Source organism: Enhydra lutris, unplaced genomic scaffold, assembly GCF_002288905.1.
Source record: "Enhydra lutris kenyoni isolate GAN:26980312 unplaced genomic scaffold, ASM228890v2 scaffoldscaffold57, whole genome shotgun sequence".
NCBI lineage: Eukaryota > Metazoa > Chordata > Mammalia > Carnivora > Mustelidae > Enhydra > Enhydra lutris.
The window spans coordinates 12,867,231-12,882,880 of record NW_019154141.1 but is presented as its reverse complement, the minus strand read 5'-3'; positions in this window follow the sequence as shown (position 1 = coordinate 12,882,880).

Genomic DNA, 15,650 nt, shown 5'->3' with positions numbered 1-15,650 from the left:
CGAGTTAAATAAAATACTTCATTAAAAAAATACTTCATGGGGTACCTGGGTGGCTTAGTGGGTTGAGCCTCTGCCTTTGGCTCAGGTCACGATCTCAGGGGCTCAGGTCATGATCTCAGGGTCCTGGGATCGAGCCCCACATCAGGCTCTCTGCTCAGTGGGGAGCCTGCTTCCCCCTCTCTCTCTGCCTGTCTCTGTGCCTTGTGATCCCTCTCTCTGTGTCAAATAAATAAATAAAATCTTAAAAAAAAAAAAAACTTCATGAAGATTAGTTTCACCTTTTTTTTTTTTTTAAACCTTTTAAAAAATATGGCTCCCAGGGGTGCCTGGGTGGCTCAATCATTAAGTGTCTACCTTCAGCTCAGGTCATGATCCTAGGGTCCTGGGATTGAGCCCCACATCAGGCTCCCTGCTTGGCAGGAAGCCTGTTTCTCCCTCTCCCACTCTCCCTGCTTGTGTTCCCTCTCTCTCTGTCAAATAAATAAAATCTTAAAAAAAAAAATGGCTACCAGAAATTCTATAATTAGAGATATGGTTCACATTCTTCCTCCTCCTCCTCTTCTTCTTCTTCTTTCTCTTCTTCTTCTTCTTCTTCTTCTTCTTCTTCTTCTTCTAAGATTTTATTCAATTTATTTGACACAAAAAGAGAGTACAAGCAGGGAGAGCAGCAGGCACAGGGAGAGGGAGAAGCAGGGAGCCTAATGCGGGGCTCTATCCCAGGACCCTGGGATCATGACCTGAGCTGAAGGCAGATGCTTAACTGACTGATGCACCCAGGTGCCCCCACATTCTGCTTCTATTGACAAGGCAGGTCCAGATCTTTGGGAGAAGGAGCATCATGGGGAAACAAATGGGAGACCCATAGTTCTTCCTTTCTTCTGAAATCAGAAGAGAAACAGACCAAACTGCAGGAGGCAGGAGGGTAGACTCTAGGAAGTCCTTCTTGATGGGGGAGAACTGAAAAATCTGCCTACTCTCCTTCCTGGAAAGCTTTCAGAGTAGGTAAAGACTTGGTGTATCTTGAATTATCTTAAAACATCTTATCAAGGGGCGCCTGGGTGGCTCAGTGGGTTAAGCCACTGCCTTCGGCTCGGGTCATGATCTCGGGGTCCTGGGATCGAGCCCCATATCGGGCTCTCTGCTCAGCGGGGAGCCTGCTTCCCCCTCTCTCTCTGCCTGCTTCTCTGCCTGCTTGTGATCTCTGTCTGTCAAATAAATAAATAAAATCTTAAAAAAAAAAAATCTTATCAAACTATGATTCCCAATGATCCCAGCCTGGTTGTCTAGCAAACAATGTTCCTAGCTTCATTCAGGGTGTTTTTCACTCTCTAAAACAGGTCTTTTAACATCTCTTTCATGTGGAGCCCCGATACCTGGAATCCACACAAAAATCCCGAGGTGATTTTATCCAGTGGTTTCTGATCTTTCACCGGATGGCTGTGACAGTAACAGGAGAGTTGACTGACGGAGTTTGCATCACTCTCTTGCCCTCCCCTGCCGCCTTCCTCTGCCCTACCCTACCAGCTCCCTCAGCCTCCCCTCCCTGTGCAAAGGTCCTGGAACAGGGCAGATGATGGGAAGATGCCAGCCAGCCGGGGGTCTGGATAATCCACAAACCGGATTATCTGCCCCTGGGTTTCCATGTACATAAGCAGGTGGCCTAGATGCAGACAGGATGTACTGGGATGAGCTAAGGGGATAAGGTTAACACCTTGCGTGTGACTCTGTGTGTGTGTGTGTGTGTGTGTGTGTGTGTGTGTGTAAGTGGGGGAGGGGGCAGTTGTACAATAAAAACCCTACCCACTTATCTCCCATCCTGAGCATTAAGCCAATCAATCCCTCCTTTCAATCAAGCACATGTAATATAATATTTAGCCTTATTGTGCACCGCCATACTGTCCTAGGCACTGGAGATAAGGTGTGATTCATACACAGAGAAGGTGTCCGGGTTTCCTGGATGCAGAGCCTGAGACAGGGATTCAGGGAGCACATGGTTTATTGAGGGCACATCTTCAGAAGAAAGGGAGTGGGCAGGGAAGAAGCTAAACAAGGATGCGCTCTCACATTTGGAGTCTAATGTTGGTTTGGTCCTGTGGGGAAGATCTAGTTGGAGAATTGCTCCTGGAAAATATCCCCCAGGGGCAGAGAGCCTGGTCTTTTATACTCCTCAGTCAGCAAACTGGCAGCTATTCGCTCAAGTCTCCAGGGAAGGAGCAGTCAAGAGCCATTGGAGCCAACACTCCCAGCCAGTGGAGAGGGTCTGGGTGGGATGTCAGGGGCATCCATTCAGGGTGGAGCCCCAGAAGAGAAGAGCAAGTGGCCCTGGGCAGGGCCTGAGTCCTGACAGCTGTCTTTGTTTGGCAATCCAGTCCTCCTTCTACTCTCACTCTCGGCTCGGCCTCAGCCTTTATCTGCCCTTGTCCCGCCTTGTCCCCAGCTCCTACCACCTGCCCTTGGTTCCCCCCCCCCACCTCGGATGCTGCCCTCTCTCTTCTGAAGATTTATCTGAAACTCAAGATGGAATGCTGAGTTTCTTCAAGAGCCTTCAGGAAGCTGGGGCTCCTGAGTCATCCCTGTGGACTTCTTCCCTTGCCAGTGGGTCAGCGGAACCCTGCTGCTCTCCCCTAGGCAGAAAGCTTTGGTGAGCCAGGGGAAATCTGAAACACACCCCTTCTCCTGGGTCCTCCCTTTCCTGGGTGTGTCCATCCTCACCTCTCCTACGGAAAGGACAGTTCAGGAGAATTCTTTCTCCAGGCTTGACTCCTACTTAACCATCACAGGATACGTTCTCTGGAAGGGAAGGGTGGGGTCTGGGTTGGCTTCCTTAGAAACTTCAGGCAGAAAAGAAGCCTCCTTTCTCTGTCCCCTCCCAAAGTCAAACAGGGGCTGTTAGGAAGAGTGATTGTGTCTGCCTAAGTGTTGGGAGATGGATAGTCTGATCTCTGAAACTTATTTTTTCTCCTGGTTTGTAGAGGTGCCAGAATTCTGAGGCAAAAAGCAAGAGAGAGAAAAAGAACATTCTTTGAGGACATTTGGTTGCAATTTTACACCCAAAAGGACAAAGAGAGGGCCTAGTGTTAGGTCCTTCCATCCTCCTGTGGTATGTCACATACCACACACACACACACACACACACACACACACACACACGCACGCACCCTCACACTGTTGAAACCAGAGCTGCTGGCTCCAGGGAGGGGAGTGAGGAAGCAGCTGTGGACAGGTGTGGGTGGCCACATACTTCTCCTTTGGGAGGTGACACTTCCACTACACCTCCACAGGTTTCATCTGAACCTCACCCTAGCCTTGGCCCTGTGTGGTCAGGGTGGGCACGAGGAATGGAGGAACAGAGCTGGCTCAAATGCCAACCAGGAGGGCATCTTTAACACGCCCCTGAAATGCCGGTAGATCAGTTCTCCCAAGAATCAAATCTGGAGGGAACTCAGCTTAAAGATCAGCAACGGGAATGGGGCCTAGATCGCTGGGTGGACTTCAGTGATCCTGGAGAAGTTTGGGGGAGCCCCCATCCTCCAGCATATTGTCTGAAGGTAGGGTGTGGGAACAGGATAAATTTCGGGGTCTGGACTGGGGAACTTGACCCTGGCAGCCCAAAGCATTTGGATCTCAGAATCAGGGCAAGGGATTGCCTGGCTGGACATGTCACCCCCATTAGGCAGGGATTGGGGCTATAATTGCTGTAATTCGTTGATGAATGCAATTTGCAGCTGGCTTCTCTCCCTGTGACAGGCCTCAATTAGAGCTGCCAGAAGGATCTGGGATGGGAGGGGGAGCTGGGTGGTTTCCAGTGGCTTCTTCTGGTCCCCTCTCAGCTCTCTGCTTCACCCTAAAACAAAAGGGGGTTCTTTAGGTTGATATATTGTTACTCTCCCCTCACTCCTGAATTTGCCCCCTGGAAATCTGAAATTTTGATCATTTCAGAATGAGTGGCATGGAAGTTGAGAGGGAGAAAGGTGTAAAGGCAAGGATGTCTTCTTGTAGGTTGGTCTGGGAAGCTTTGGGTTTAAAACCCCAACCATGTTTAGTTAAGTTTAGTATTTTCTCATTTATTTTAGAGCCTCTAAAAGTCCTAAAGGAAGGAAGGCTTTTGAGCCATAATACTTATTTCTGTCTCATTGTCCCTGCTCCATTTCACGAGACAAAGGGAAAAAGTCCAAGTCAGAATGATGGTAAGGAGAGAGAGTTAAAAAAAAAACAAACACAACACAATCAGGTCCACACAAATATATAATTTTAATTTTAAAGGACCGCAGGGACATTAGAGATCATTTAGTCCCGTGGTTTTCAGACTTTTTAAAAATTTTTTAAAGCTGTGAGCAAAGAAAATCTAACATAGAAGCTCAGTATGTAGGACACATCATGACTGATCCAGTTAAAGTGTAAATGGGGGCTCTGAGCCCCCCAACTGTCCTTCTTCCTGAGACCTGCCCTCTATTTCTCACTGCCTCTATGGCCTCCTTATGATATCTGACTTTAGAAAGTCCTGTGTCCTAAGAAATCCCTCAAACATTGGCAAACTGGGGCAGTTGGTTGCCCATTTTTGGGTGATGGAACACAGTCAAAAAACCACTGATACAATCTTTTTGATCTATTGAAGACACAGCCCAGGAGAGGTGAGGTGTTTTGAAGTCTGGGTCATGGATAGATTCCCCATGCCTAGGAGTAGTCTATAACCTTGGTGGGGGTAAGGGGATATAAATCCTGCCTCTCTGCCCTGTGTCTCTGTGGGAGTTAAGATTGCCCACCTTCAAATTTCTCTTCTCTTCCAAGACCCTTTCTTATGAAACCTTCCCTGATTCCCCTGGAAAGAGTTATGTCCACTCTTCTAAGTCTTCTTCTTCTTCTTCTTTTTTTTTTAAGATTTTATTTATTTACTTGACAGAGATCACAAGTAGGCAGAGAGGCAGGCAGAGAGAGAGGGGGAAGCAGGCTCCCTGCTGAGCAGCGAGCCCGATGTGGGGTTCCATCCTAGGACCTTGGGACCATGACCTGAGCCAAAGGCAGAGGCTTTAACCCACTGAGCCACCCAGGCACCCCTTTTTTAAGTCTTCTTATAAAGCACTTACAGGGTAGTCATTTTTACTTTGGCTCTGTCTTCTCATTTAGACTTGAAGATTCTTGATTCCACATTTTATTTATTTCATATCCCTCAGTGTCTAGTACAGTAGCAGGCATTCAAAAGATGTTTTTAGATAGAAAGAAAGAAAGGTAGGTGTCGAGGGATAGATAGATGAATGGGTGGATGAATGGAGTAATTGGGAGATCGATAGTTGAAACAAACGAGTGGATAGAAAGATGGATGCATAGAAGGCTGAGTGCTTTGTTGAAGTCCTAAGATTGGAAAAATGAGACAGTTTCCAGGCAAGTTCCTCTTGCATCAGTTCCCCCAAGTCAGTCATTTTTGCTTGAATTTGATTTTCGGGTTATCTAACACACCTATATTCAGACGCAAGGACCAAAGTTGTTTCCCAATTGGAAGTCACTTAAATTGATCATTTTTGGATTTTTTTTTGGTGCCATTGCTTTCCTCTACAGAAAGTTATGGTTTAATTACACAAATACAATATTTGATGAAAATACCTCAAATAGGCAGCTGATGGCAGTGACGAATACCATCTGAAAATAAAACAGTTTAAAAATATCAGACAAGGGAGAGTGTAGGAGGCAGGGAGAGAGGAAGAGCAGTTGGTGAGTACAGTGAACAAGGCAATCAGGACTCAGGACTGCAAAGGCTGGAAGGTTGGTAGGAGGGATTTGAGGCAGGCGTTCGAAGGTCTTCCCAATGAGCAGGAAAAAGAGACAATAGGATAGAAAGTTTTGAAAGAAAGAGGGGAATGTTGTTGATCATGTTTGGGAGCAAAACATTAGGCTAAACAATTATCCGTGACTCTTCTTGGATCTACTGTTCATTCAACTACAATTTATCGAGCATCCCTGCTGACCCATGCGTCAGACTTGCGGTATCTTAGCCCATTGTACCTGTGGGTAGGAAGATGGCGTCTATGCATTCTCAGACATGCGTGTTGTCTGTGAGCCTCATCCACACCCATGGTTTTAATCACAGCAGCTTCACTGGCTCCAAGTGTTCACCTGTAGTCCAGACCCCTTCTTGAGTCCCATCCCTTACCTCTACTGCACTGCAGAATATCTCTCCCCAGATGTCGGCGGCTGCCTTCCACTTGAGAGATGCCATGCTGAACTCATCTACCGCCTCTCTAAACTTGCTCTGCATCCCAGATTCCCCATCCCCATTTATCTGACCCACTCAACACCCAAGTCAGAACCTGGGTGTCATCCTCTTCTCTCTGTTCCCCACTTTGTCCCTCCATGCAGGTCACACTGTCCAATAACTCTACTTCCCACATGCTTCCAGATCTGCGTCTTCCTCTACTTTCCACGGGAATGGCCCTAAGATCAGATCACCGTTTGTCCCTGGGTTACCACCGTACCCTCCTCAGTGATCTCTCACTCTCCCATCTTGTACCCTCGGGATCTGTTCCCCACTTGGTTGCCAGACTCATTTTTCCAAAATTCCAATCTGATCAGTCACCACTTCCTAAAGCCTTATGATGAAAGCCCAACTGTCTCTAATTTTTAAAAAATTTTAATTATTAAAAAAATTTGTAATTAAGTAATCTTTATCCCCAATGTGGGGCTGGAACTCATGACCCTGAGATGAAGAGTCGCATGTTCTTCTCACTGAGCCACCCACGTGCCCCTAAAGCCCAGCTGTCTTTAAAATAACATCCCAACTCCTTCGAATGTGTGACCAGAGCTCTCATCCTCTGACCACTCCTCTTCCTCGCCCTTTACCAAATCATGGTGCCTATTCCTGCTGCCTCGGAATGCCTCTCTTCCCGTTTTCACTGATCTCATTCCTCCTTCTCTTCACGACTCAGCGTGTTGAATGTCACCTTCTTCAGGCAGACTCTCTGCCTCCCCTTCACTCTGGAATCTGGGTGAAGTGTTCCTCCTCCGACCTCTTCCTGTGTCCAGGGCTGACCACTGCCTGCACTACGGTCACCTGCTGACTCGCCTGTGGCTCCCACTCCAACGTGAGGTCTCCCAGGAACAGGTATGCTGTCTGTCACATCTGCCTTTCTTGTGCTGCGTGTGTTGCTCAGCACGTAGTGTGCCCAGGAAATGTTCGTGGCATGAACGTGTGACCTCCTGTGGTTCTCGGTCATCTCTAGGCTTTTGATCTCGTCCTCCCTCTTGCGGAGGCCAATTCAGTCCAGTTGGAGATAAGACTTTAAGATACGACTCAGGATATGCCATGGTGATCAGGACATTTTCTTTCTCTCCCTCCCATCTCTCTCAGATTTTGCTGGTGACCACGCTCTTGGCACAGACACAGGCAGCCAGTCTGCAGAATGTCAGCTGGCAGCAAACAGCCCTTCCCTTCCTCCCCGGCTCTGTCTTCGCTCAGCACAATCGTTTTTCCTTTTTGGGTGTTCAGAGCTCTGATAGCAGAGGGCTGGGTGGGAGGGTGGCAGCATCAGCTGTCTGCAGGGAGGCAGAAAAGGGGGTGTGGGAGAGCCAAGACGTGGGTGGAAGCATGCTATTGGACCCTTTTGAGGGAGAAAGAAAATCTAGCTCTTTGGGGCTGTCCTGGTTGGAGCAGCTGGGATGCGCTTGTCCCCTTTTGCTCCCTGGGAGGTGAAATTGCCCTGTGGATATTTAGCTTTCTAAATATTGGAGGGTTTTCTAAGGGAGGGAGAGAGGGAGTGGGAGAGAGAGAGAGAGAGAAATTATGAATTTTCAGAACTAGCCCTGCACATTCCCTTGCCGCCAAACCACTGGACAGAATCCTGGGGGTCAGGCTATGGCTGTTTCCTTGTTTTGAAGAACATAGGGAAAGAAGATCTGCCGCACATCTCATCCATTTTTTCACTCATCTCCTGGTTGATGCCAGGTGCCGGGCCACAGGGGTGAATAAAGCTCCGTGCTCACAGGTGAAGGGGAATGGGCCAGTAAGGAGGTATGTTACAACCTAGCAGCCTGGTGTGGTCTGGGAGGGCTGTGAGAGCAAGGACTTGGTGGGATTGGAGGACAGGCCACTGTCCACAGAAACCCATCAGCTGAGAAGGTGACATCAGCCCTCTAGGAGACATTTCTGTACAGTCTTGTTCTCACAATGCTTTCAACTTCAACTCCTCAGAGGAGAATGTTGAACTCTGGCTGAGGACAATAGTATGACATATGGTAGAAGCAGTGTCGGATTCAGGGAAGGCAACATCCTTCAGGTCCTGGCTTACTGACTCATTCATTCATTCATTCATTCATTTCCTCCCTCCCTCCTTCACTCATTCATTCAGTAAATGCCCTTGATCAGCTGTGAGACCTTGAAAATTGACAGTAATTCTCTGAGCTTCAGTCTTCTCATTAATATAATTAGGATACTCTGACACCCACCTTGTCATTCGCCCTGATGTAAGTGACAACGCTTTGTCAGCTGTAATGTGCTTTGCAAATGTGATCTGTTATTTATCCTTCTACTTAGGTACATTCAGTCAGCCAAGAACTATGGCATGCCCTCTTGTAAGGTCTGACAAGCCCCTCTCTGAGGCAGGAGCCTCTTCTGTGCATGTGGGGGTGTGTTTGTGAGGGTCGGTGGGGACTGTGGCATGCCTTCATCAAGCAGCGAACGTCTGTACCCTGTGCCGTCTGCAGGGAAGTCCTAGCTCCCTCAGTCCCCCAGCCCTCACCTCCAGGTGCAGGCGGGCAGGGACACGTTCTCCCGCCTCTCCCTGGGCCATGGATGCTGGTGTCTGGAGGAGGCCGGCCCGGCGTGTGACTCATCAGCTTTAGTCATGTTGCCAATGGGACTTCCCTTCCTACAAGATGAGGATCCCAAATACAATAGTCCCAAATCCGAGGTAGTGTTCCGAGCTGTGTCTCTGTGGGGCATCTGAGACACCGGAAAGGGAACCGAATTCATCATTTTGCTTGTCCCCCAGCTTCCCCACCACTCACATCAGAGACATCCAGGGGAACCCCAGGGCGAAGGGTGACCGAGGAAGAGGCACTGGCCTCGTGGCACCTGGTGGGAGACTGGAGGGCACTTTTCCACCACCTGTTGTGGGCTCTGCAGACCTTGGCCAGCCAACATCATCAGCTCCAATGTTTATAAAGCAATTTCACACACTTTCTCTCATTGGATTCCCACAAGAGGCTGTTATTGGAGAGACCAGAATAGCATAGAGGTACAGTGTGGGGCCTCTGGAGCCCAACTCCTTCATCCGAATCGGGCTCTGCTGCGTTCAGTCATTAAGCGTCTGCCTTCGGCTCAGGTCATGATCCCAGGGTCCTGGGATCCAGCCCCTCATCGGGCTCCCTAACTGGCAGGAAGCTTGCTTCTCCCTCTCTCACTGTGTCTCTCTGTCAAATAAATAAATACAATCTTTTAAAAATAAACAAACAAATAAATATTCATTATTTATTTTAGAAAGAGAGAGCGTGCATGAGTGATCAGCTGAGTGCAGAGGGAGAAGGAGAATCCTCAAGCAGACTCCCCACTGAGGGCAGAGCCCCTCCCAGGGCTCAACCCAAGGACCCCGAGACCATGACCTGAGCTGAAACCAAGAGTCAGATGCTCAACTGATGGAGACACTCAGGGTCCCTTCAGATTCCTCATTTTATTTTATTTTTATTTATTTTTAACTAGGCTCCATGCCCTGCATGGAACCCAGTGTGGGACTTGAACTCACCAACCTAAGATCAAGACCTGAGCAGAGGCTGAGTGGGACACTCACTGACTGAGCCACCCAGGTGCCCCCAGATTCCGCATTTTAAAAATGGGGATCACGGGGCGTATGGGTGGCTCAGTGGGTTAAGCCTCAGCCTTCAGCTCAGGTCATGATCTCAGGATCCTGGGATCGAGCCCCGCATCAGGCTCTCTGCTCAGCAGGGAGCCTGCTCCCCCTCCCCCCTGCTCTCTGCCTGCTTCTCTGCCTGCTCGTGATCTCTCTCTCTCTCTCTCTGTCAAATAAATAAATAAAATCTTTAAAAAAAACGGGGATCACTGGGGCACGTTGCTAGCTCAGTCAGTGGAATATGAGACTCTTACTCTCAGGGTTGTGGGTTCAAGCTGTGAGTTGGGGGTAGAGATTATTATTATTATTTTTAAAGATTTTATTTATTTATTTGATAGAGATCACAAGTAGTCAGAGAGGCAGGCAGAGAGAGAGAGGGGGAAGCAGGTTCCCCACTGAGCAGAGAGCCCGATGCGGGGCTCGATCCCAGGACCCTGAGATCACGACCTGAGCTGAAGGCAGAGGCTTTAACCCACTGAGCCACCCAGGTGCCCCATGTAGAGATTATTTTAAAAAAATTAAAAATGGGGATCATGCCAGCACTTATTCTATGTGGTTTTTGTATATGGTTTTTGTAGAGACTAACAGTTTACTTGTTTATTGTCTCTGTCTCTCCAAATTAGACCACAAATTTTAAAGATTTTATTTATTTGAGAGAGAGAGAGCAAGAGAGAGCACAAGTGGAGAGAAGAGGGAGAAGTAGGCTCCCTGAAAGCAGGGAGCTGGATGTGGGGCTCAATCCCAGGATCCTAGGAACATGATCTGAGCCGAAGGTGGATCTTTAACTGACTGAGCCACCCAGGTGCCCCTAGACCACAAACTTTAGAAAGAAAGGATCTTTGTTTTGTTTGCTGAGTGTCTAGAGTATTTAGGACAGTGCTAGACACAGGTTTTTTTGGTTTTTGTTTGTTTTAGTTTTTTAAAAAGGTTTTATTTATTTATTTGAGAGAGAGAGAGAACACAGAGGGAGAGGGAGAAGCAGACTCCCTGCTGAGCAGAAAGCCCGACAGAGGGCTCCATCTCAGGACCCTGAGATCATGAACTGAGCCCAAGGCAGATGCTTAACCGGCTGAGCCACCCAGGTGCCTGGGAACATAGAGAGGTCTGCAAAAGATACTTATGGAATGAAGAACAAGCCAGATGCATAGTATGTCCTGTATGTTAACTATTGCGGTCAGCTTGGAATGTATAACAAAATATCATAGACTTGGTGGCTTAAATACAGAAACTGATCCTTCACAGTTCTGAGGGCTGGCAAGTCCAAGATCAAGGTGCCGACTCATTCAGTTCTTGGTGAGATCCTTCTATCTAGTTTGCAGAGGGGTGCCTTCTTGCTGTATGATCAGGTGGCAAAAAAAAGAGCTCTTGTGTTTTTCCTTTTCAAAGGGGTCCTTAATCCCATCATGGGAGGCTCTACCCTCATGACCTCATCCGACCCTAATTACCTCCAAATATCCTCCCGCTGGGGATTAGGTTTGGACATGTGAATTTGGCCTGGGGAACGTGAACATTGAGTCCATAGCAGTTACTATTATGGGTTTTTTTCCTATTTGGAGGCTGTAGAAACTGATATTTAGAGCATTTAAGTGAATTGCCTGAAATCACAAAGCTCAAATTGGGAATGTCTACTCCAAATCCAGGGCCCTTTCTCCTCCACCAGGACTACTCCGATTCCTCCTCCTGTTTCCTCCCTCTTCTCTCTCCACTCCCACCTCCCCAGGCAAATGCTCATTTAATTAATTTATTTATTTGACACAGAGAGGCAGAGAGGCAGGCAGAGAGAGACAGGGAAGCAGGCTTCCTGCTGAGCAGAGAGCCTGATGTGGGGCTAGATCCCAGGACCCTGGGATCAGGACCTGAGCAGAAGGCAGAGGATTAACCCACTGAGCCACGCAGGCGCCCCCCCAGGCAAATGCTCATTAAGGTTGGGTCGATTGAGTTCACCCAGCTTCTTTTTACTTCTATATTTCTAAGTAATCTCTACACACTTACCCGGTTTCTTTTCTGCTGCGCAGAGAGCCGTAGGACTTGCAGACAGGGACTTTTAACTTCTGTGAGAACAGTTTCTTCATTTCTTCAAAGGACATCCCAATAGGACTTACTGATGGTTTCTTAAGCGCATAACAGAACCTACGAGGTTCCTGGTAAATGCAGCTCTGTGAGGATTAAATGATAGGCAGTGTACAGAAGGTGATAGGCACATAGTCATAGCTTGTACATGTCAACTGTTTATCATAGTCTTTATTATCTTTTGGGAACGGCTAGGCAAGATTTAAAATATATCTCGGATGCCTGGGTGGCTCAGACGGTTAAGCCGTTGCCTTCTGCTTGGGTCATGATCCCAGAGTTCTGGGATCGAGTCCCACAGCAGGCTCCTTGCTCAGTGGGGAGCCTGCTTCTCTCTCTGCCTCTGCCTGCCACTCTGCCTGCTTGTGCTCTCTCTCTCTTTCTGACAAATAAATAAATAAAATCTTAAAAAAAAAGATTTAAAATATATCTGAGATTTAGACTCATAGAATGTTGGAGCTTCAAGGGATCTTAGGGAGAATAGTCCAATCTTTTTATTTTATATGTGAAAAAATAAAAACCTAGAATTGTTCCACTTGCCCAAGGATACAATACTTGTTTAAAAAAAAAAAAAAATCTCCCTGAGGGGCACCTGGGTGGCTCAGTCAGTCGAGCATCAGACTCTTGATTTCGGCTCAGGTCATGACCTCGAGAGTCATGAGATCCAGCCCCAGCTGGGGCTCCACGCTCAGTAGGGAGTCTGCCTGTCCCTCTCCCTCTGCTCTTCCCTTCTCCCTCACCCCCTCACTGTAGGTTCTGTCTCTCCCTCTATCTATCTTTAAATAAGTAAATAAAATCCTAGAAAAAAAAAATTCTCCCCTTAGAGGAAACCCGGTGAAGCTTTTCAGGGACTCTTTTTTTTTTTTTTTTTAAGATTTTATGTATTTATTTGACAGACAGAGATCACAGGTAGGCAGAGAGGCAGGCAGAGAGAGAGGAAGGGAAGCAGGCTCCCCGCTGAGCAGAGAGCCCGATTTGGGGCTCGATCCCAGGACCCTGAGGTCATGACCTGAGCCGAAGGCAGAGGCTTAACCCACTGAGCCACCCAGGTGCCCTCGGGGACTCTTTTTACTGTTACAACTTTACAACTCTTTTGTAAATCTAAAAATATTTTTTTTTTTTTTTAAGATTTTATTTATTTATTTGACAGACAGAGATTACAAGTAGGCAGAGATGCAGGCAGAGAGAGGAGGAAGCAGGCTCCCTGCCTAGCAGAGAGCCTGACACAGGGCTCGATCCCAAGACCCTGAGATCACGACCTGAGCTGAAGGCAGAGGCTTTAACCCACTGAGCCACCCAGGCGCCCCTAAAAATATTTTAAATAAAAACAACAACAGCAACAAAAAAGCCATGGCAACCACTTCTAAAACATAATTACGGGAATTATAAGGCAGAGAGGGGGGTGAAGGTGGGTAGGGGTGGGAGGAGAGGTGGGCAGGCATTTAAGAATATTCTTCTCCAATTGCCTTATTCCTCCCCCAAAGAGAAAGTAATTGTCTTTCAGTGCACTTGTCCCATCTCCGCTGTAGTCCTTCTGTTAAAACTCATCCACCGCTTTCCTATTTTCAGTGTCAATTTGATTTTTTTTAAAGATTTTATTTATTTATTTGACAGAGAGAGAGAGATCACAAGTAGGCAGAGAGGCAGGCAGAGAGAGAGAGAGAAGGGGAAGCAGGCTCCTTGCTGAGCAGAGAGCCCGAGGTGGGGCTTGATCCCAGGACCCTGAGATCATGACCTGAGCCGAAGGCAGAGGTTTAACCCCCTGAGCCACCCAGGTGCCCCTGATTTTTTTTTTCTTATGAAGTAACTGTTTGATATTTTGTTCTTTTTTTTTTTTTTTAAGATTTTATTTATTTATTTGACAGGCAGAGATCACAAGTAGGCAGAGAGGCAGGCAGAGAGAGAGAGAGAGAGAGAGGTGGAAGCAGACTCCCTGCTGAGCAGAGAGCCCGATGCGGGGCTCGATCCCAGGACCCTGGGACCATGACCTGAGCCAAGGCAGAGGCTTTAACCCACTGAGCCACCCAGGAGCCCCGATATTTTGTTCTTATTTGCTGTTGAACTTCTCCATTTTCATCCATATAAATATATATATAAATATATATATATTTAGGGAGTGAGGCAAGGAGGGGCAGAAGGAGAGAGAGAGAATCTTTTTTTTTTTTTTTAAAGATTTTATTTATTTATTTGTCAGAGAGAGAGGGGGAGAGAGCGAGCACAGGCAGACAGAATGGCAGGCAGAGGCAGAGGGAGAAGCAGGTTCCCTGACAAGCAAGGAGCCCGATGTGGGACTCGATCCCAGGATGCTGGGATCATGACCTGAGCCGAAGGCAGCTGCTTAACCAACTGAGCCACCCAGGCGTCCCGAGAGAGAGAATCTTAAGCAGGCGGCTCCACGCCCATGGAAGAGCCCAACTTGGGCTCAGTCTAACAAGCCTGAGATTATGACCTGAACCAAATTCAAGAGTCGGATGTTTAAATGACTGAGCCACCTAGGCGCCCTTATTTTCTGAACATATTAATAATAATTATTTTAAAGTCCTTGTTGGGGCACATGGGTGGCTCAGTTGTTAAGCGTCTGCCTTTGGCTCTGGTCATGGTCCCCGGGTCCTGGGATCGAGCCCTGCATCTGGCTCCCTGCTTGTCAGGAAGCCTCCTTCTCTCTCTCCGACTCCCCCTGCTGTGTTCCCTCTTTCCATGTGTCTCTATCAAATAAATAAATAAAATCTTTAAAAGTCCTTGTCTTATGGGGCACCTGGGTGGCTCAGTGGGTTAAAGCCTCTGCCTTCAGCTCAAGTCATGATCCCAGGGTCCTGGGATTGAGCCCTGCATCGGGCTCCCTGCTTAGCGGGAAGCCTGCTTCTCCCTCTCCCTCTCCTGCTGCCTCTGTTCATGGTCTCTCAGTCTCTCTGTCTCTCTGTCAAATAAATAAATAAAATCTTTTAAAAAATGAAGTTCCAATAAGTTAAACAGTATACTTACTTTTGCCAGTGTATGGAGGGATTGAGGAAATAATTTAAAAAACCCATGCATAATAAAAGCCAATGTTGCATGGTTTAGAAAGTAAATAAATAAATATGTACAGTAAGTCCTTGTCTTTTAATTCCAAGGTCTATATCATCTATGGACCTATTTCTAGTGTATATTTTTTTCATTGGATTATTAGTCATACATTCCTGTCTCTCACATACTTAGTAATTAAAAAAAATTTTTTTTAATTTATTCATTTGGAAGAGAGTGAGAGTGACAGCGTGGGGCGGGGGGTAGGTCAGAGGGAGAGTGAGAAGCAAATCCCCTGCTGAGCAGGGAGCCCAACATGGAACTCAATTCCAGGACCCGGGGAGCATGACGTGAGTTGAAGGTAGACACTTAATCGACTGAGCCATCCAGGTGCCCCCCACCTTTTTTTTTTTTTTTCTTTAGATAAGCTCTATGCCCAACATGGGGCTTGAACTCACAACCCTGACATCAAGAGTCACATGCTCTACCAACTGAGCCAGCCAGGCATCACCATACTTAGTAATTTTTGATTGAATGTTAGAAATTATATATGAAAGCCCACAAGAGGCTCTACAAGATGGCTATTTCCTACCAGAGACGGTTTGGGCTGCCTTCCCAGAGACAGCGTGGCTGATCCCGTTAATCTAATTAAGACCTCCGCTGGGTCCAGGTTGTCTCACAGATTTGGTAAACCTCAGCACAGAAGAAACTTCTCAGATAGAATCTTCGCCGGAAAGACTCATGGACTGA